Here is a 5922-nt window from a genome sequence, read left to right as displayed (position 1 = left end):
GAGATAACATGTACCCTATAATCACACAAATTTTAGCAAAAGGGTATTTTGGACAATTAACTACATTTATAAAAACAAATTTTTGGATTTTTTGGGATAATTAATTCTCCTAATTTAAAAAATATGATTTTTTTTAATTAATACAATTTTAATTATAACATTATTTGTAAACATAACCTATTTTATTCTGTCAGAAATTTTTTTATCAGAATGATATTGTTTCAGAATTTTATTTTATTAGAATATTATTGAAGAATAACAAAAATCATGAATTCGAGGTTGAAAAATAACAACATTCTAATATATTCTGAGGTTAAATACAAATTCATAAATATTCTTACAGACTAAAAGCCTTATATATTTTAATATAATTATACATATTCTAACAGAAGATCAACAAAAATGAATAAAATTCTTATAAAATAACAACATTCTTAAATAATGAGTATGATCAAACTTTATTCATTCTACAAGTTCTTCCTATTAGGTCTTCAACGCATTCTTTTAGTCATTCCTATCACAAATACAACAAAGACTAATAATGGTTAAAAACATGTAACTTTCAATTAACTATTACTATACATATTCTGGTAGAATACAGATAATATAACATAATACATAGAATACATTCTGGCAGAATACATAGATTTTATTCTGGCAGAATACATTATGACGGAATACAAAGAATACATTCAAAAGTATCGTATTTACTGCTAATATTAATATACAATAACGAGGGATAATAGAAATTGGAATTCAAAATCACAAACTGATCCAAAATAATACACAGACAAATTAACTACCATTTTAAACAATTACGTAAAACATGTGTTGCTAGTAATTCTAACAGAATGCATACCACAAGGTTAAATTTGTTAAATTCTCTTTTAGGCATTTCAACAAACACTTGTTAGGCATTATCATCAAACATGCGAAAATTCATCTAAAATAATTAATGAAGTTAGAATAATAATGTGGGTGCTAGGTGTGTACCAACAAAGGCCATGATCCTTATAAATAAACAAAGAAATCATCAAAAAATGTTAAAAAGAAATATACGTATAACATATGAAATGCAATCATGTAACCCTAAAACTGCTATGAAAAAAGATGGAGTCTTATATATAGGCATTTCATCGAACATTTAGAGGGCAAAATACATGTTACACGATAGAATACATATTACATAAAATACATGTTACTAGTAATTCTGACAGAATACATGTTATATGAGAGAAACACTCTAGCAAAATATGGCATAATACATAGAACATAGAATACATTTTGACAAAATACATAGAATATGGCAGAATACATAGAATATAACAAAATCCATGTCTATGATTACTAGAAACTATGTTTTAAATATGGAATTAGTCAATTACTAAGAATTTGGCTTGAAACATCTCTTATGCATTTTATCAAACACCTTCTGTGCATTATCCAATTGTTCTAGCTTACCTTGAAATAAAATGTCAAACACCTTCAACAAGTTGTACTAAACACCAAACACCTTCATAACACTAGAAACTCAACCGAAAGCAGGAGAAAGATTCATGATATCATGGGAAATTGATAGAAATTGATTAAAGATGTTAAGATAATCAAAATTCAAATGCAGCTATACCAAACTTGAATTAAGACAAAGTATATCCGATTCCACTAGTAAATTTTCAAAACTTGGAGATCTTAATTGGAAAGAACTTACCAACTTGGTTCAAATAAAATGCAAAGAAATCCATCCAAACAGATTGCAATCATTGATTTTTAAGAAATGGCATTCAGAAAATCATTTATCCAAAACCAAATACATAAATCAATTAAATAAAAAATGAGTTCATTAGAGGAAAAAGAAATTTACAGGCTGATTGGAGAAGCAATTTATCCGTGGTCATGGATCTGGAAACTTGATGATTGATAGTGGAGATTTTAGGGCTCAAACCGTGGTGAGTTTAGGGCTCAATGTGAATTAGAATTAGGCACCATTAGGGTTCATGTTTGTATTGTGTGTCAGGTTGATGATGGTCGACATGGTGGGTTTCTTTTCCTGGTATCATGAATGAGTCTTTAGTGAAGATTGACGAAGCAATTTTAAGGACGAATGGTGAGTGTTTTTTAGGGTTAACAAATTAATTTCCTTGGACATTAAATGTTTTAAATATTTACCAAAATTAAATGTAGCCAAGATTAGTATTATACCATTTTTAGATTTATTATTGAATTTATTTTTGCTTAATCCTGATTAGTTGGTAGAGGCACACAATACTGGTTGAAAACATTTAAACCTAACTCTCTCTCTCTCTCTCTCTCTATATATATATATATATATATATATATATATATATATATATATATGTATATATATATATATATATATATATATATATATATATATATATATATATAGGTTTAGGTTCTATGGAAAACAAAAAACCCTAAAAATTCTTAAAATGCATAAATAAATACTTAGAGATCACTTAACTTTTTTTTGAATTTTTTTTTATCAAAAAGTTGCAACTTTTAGGTCAAAATCGCTGAAAAAAAGTTTTGAAAACTAAAATTTTTCTTTACAAAAAAAATTGATTTTTTTTAGCGAAATTGTAAAAAAATGCTGCGATTTTTTGATAAAAAAATTCAAAACAAAAAAAGTTTGTGTGATGTCTTGGTATTTTTTTATGCATTTTTAGGGTTCTTTTGTATTCCAAATAACCCTTCCCTATATATATATATATATATATATATATATATATATATATATATATATATATATATATATATATATATATATATATATATATATATATATATATATATATATATATATATATATATATAGGGGATGGTTCACTTGAGATTAAAAAAAGTGGAGATCTTGAGATTCAACCTCAACAACATATTTTTCATTTGCCGCTTTAATGCTCCAGCGTACCGAAAGCAACGGGGTATGCCTAATCGTAAATGATTATCTAGCGCAGAGGTATAATCATATAGGATTATACATGTTTATATGTATATGCTTAATCATAAATGATTATACATATATGTATGTTCATAGACTGAGTAATTATAAATGATTTTGACAGTTGGTGGCAGAAGAGATGGTGGTGAAGAGATGGCGGTGGTATAGATACCAGAGGTGACAGTGTGGGGTCGGCTAGTGTTAGAGATGGTGGTAGTGGTGGTGGCGTAGGCGGTTGTGGTGGTGGAGGAGAAAGGAACGTGAGGCGTTGTATAATCATTTACAATTATTCTAGGTTGTCGCACGCGCGGTACGCCAGAGGGTTAGAGCGGCAGATGTGAAATACATGGCTGAGGCTAAATCTCAACATCTCTATTTTATTTTTAATCTCAACGAAACTTACCTCTCTCTCTCCCTCTCTCTCTCTCTCTCTCTCTCTATATATATATATATATATATATATATATATATATATATATATATATATATATATATATGTATATGCTTAGGTTATTTTATCCAAAGTAAATATTGTGTTATTTTATGCATAAATGCGGGCCAATCAAATTTAACAAAGAAAATTTTCATATTTTATGCAAACATAGATTCTATTAATTTTAAAAATCCAATTTTACGAATTATAAGGTTTTTAAATTCGGACATTCTGACAGAATATGTATGAGTATGTTCAAAAATAAAAATATTCTTTATACCATAAAATAATAAGATATTGTTGAACATATTTCTTGATAATGACCTTAAAAAATTCTTGCAGAATAACAAAATTCTCAAATCATCAAATGAAGAATTAAAACAAAAATTACATTAATTCTTATAGAATACATGTAACAATTGCTAAGAATTATATTTATTGTTAAAAAATAAAACTAAAAAAACTTTCAAATCTTGAAAAAAAAACATCAAAATCAAACAAAGACACCAATACATTCTAAAAGAATAATGTTGCTAAGAGACGTCATTCAAATTTCGTGGTCCGTTCTTCAAGCATCAGCTTCTGTGGAAACAAATCCAATGAATAAATTAGTGAGAAAAGATCAATATTTCATTCCAACATAACTGTAATTCATTTACCAATAGCTATATTAACATGGCTCCATTTTTTAAGAACACAATGTCAATGACATTATGTTTGAATACATTCTACTAGAATACACGATCGTCCCTCTATGTTTTCTTTCTTTTCCTCTTTAAAACCTAAACCCACATGTAATCTGAGCTTAGCAGCTGCATAAAGTTAGGAAAAAATTAGTCACCTCTATCACCATGTCTATAAATTAATATGGAAAAAATGAAGTATGGTTTATCATAGCTTAACAACTGTGTATATACCTTAATTTGAAGCTGCAAGAATTTCACATAGTGGAAAGGTTCTTCAAGCATTGTCTATATTGACTTCTGGTCTCGAGCATATAATTTCTTCCATAGAATCATCAAAAAATGTTTAATCATAGAGTATCATTTGAACTATGCAAAATCTCATTAATAACAAATATACCATTAAAATAAGATTTTTTTTTTCAAACGTGGTGAGGCTGATTATCTACCAATGGGTTATTTACATCAAAAATTTATCAGACACCCCATAGGTTTGATTTTGTGAAGTCGATATTGATCACTGTTGAAAAAAAAAATACCTTTGATTTCGAATTATTTAAGCAAAATCGAAATAGAATGCAGCAGAAAGTGGAAGAGGGAGACAATATACAAATTTAGGGTTCCTGTGAAACCAAAATCAACATACCTATTATCCATAGGATGGCAAGGGATGAGCAAATGCCTCTCAATTCTGTACAATGGAAAATGGCTCAAAAACATCGACAACAATCCCAACATCACCATCCCAATTATCAACAACCTCCCTTCATCTTCAACCCCCATATCTAACGCCCTCATTTGCGACAAATACTGTTGCCTTTCACAAGAAGAATTAATTTGCTTCCTAATTGGATGTCCTGGATCCCTATCCCCTCTTCCTTTCTCCTCAATTTCATCTCTCGGTGCAATTAAACCTAATTACTACTCAATCGACGCATAGGGTTTCCTGTGAAACCAAAATCAACATGCCTCCATTTTCGATCGAAGTACCTGATCAATAGCATTTGATTTCCATTTTCGATGATCGATTTGGTTAACTTGTGATGAGCGGATAGGAAATCGTTGCTTGTGACGAGGGCATTCCATGATTTGCAGAATGTACGACATTGGAGAATGAAATTGAGAGGGGACCACACTTATTTATTTAGGTATACCACGATTATAGGGATTATTTTTGGAAGTTACTAAGCAAATTACTAAATTACCTCTATTTATTTATTTAATTTTTTATTTTATTTTGATTATACCACATTGATGCATACAATAACATAATCTTTACTTTTAATACTTGAACGTAGCTCTCTCTCTCTCTCTCTCTATATATATATATATATATATATATATATATATATATATATATATATATATATATATATATATATATATATATATATATATATATATATATATATATATATATATATATATATATATATTGCTCACAAAAAGATGAAAACTAAAAGATTCTAAATTTCAAAAAAAAAATCCATTATGAAACAACATTACGATTTAGTGAGCGTGGTGCAGTTATTAGCCAAAACCTCATCACTAACCGTAAATGCGGTTAATCCATTTTCAAAATTACTTGGTGCGGTTATTTTTGCGTTGTGGTTTTGTTTTTTCTATGTTTCGGTTATTAACCGCATGAATTTGGTACAATTATTTTGTGTGATTTTTAACTATAGTTTAGAACTCAAACGGTTTTAAGGGTTATATTACGTATAATAAAAATAAAACATAAGGTATAAGACAATTAACTTAAATTACAAACAATTAATATCTTAAAAACGTAAAATCAATAGTAATTAAGACTAAATTTCATAAAATTGTTTAATTTCACCATTTTT

General features: G+C 28.0%; 1 long non-coding RNA gene across 1 annotated transcript; it reads right to left on the bottom strand.

Moving 5' to 3' along the window:
• Positions 1–3760: 3760 nt before the first annotated feature.
• Positions 3761–5193, bottom strand: LOC111920271 (uncharacterized). Its single transcript, XR_002859795.3, has 4 exons — positions 4722–5193; positions 4310–4396; positions 4052–4204; positions 3761–3974 (listed from the first exon to the last, which is right to left on the bottom strand). It is a non-coding gene; the product is annotated as an uncharacterized LOC111920271 (long non-coding RNA).
• Between the last annotated feature and the right edge of the window lie 729 nt (positions 5194–5922).

The sequence above is a fragment of the Lactuca sativa genome, chromosome 9 (genome assembly GCF_002870075.4).
Source record: "Lactuca sativa cultivar Salinas chromosome 9, Lsat_Salinas_v11, whole genome shotgun sequence".
NCBI classification, from domain to species: domain Eukaryota; kingdom Viridiplantae; phylum Streptophyta; class Magnoliopsida; order Asterales; family Asteraceae; genus Lactuca; species Lactuca sativa.
This window is presented reverse-complemented; position numbering and strand designations above follow the sequence as displayed.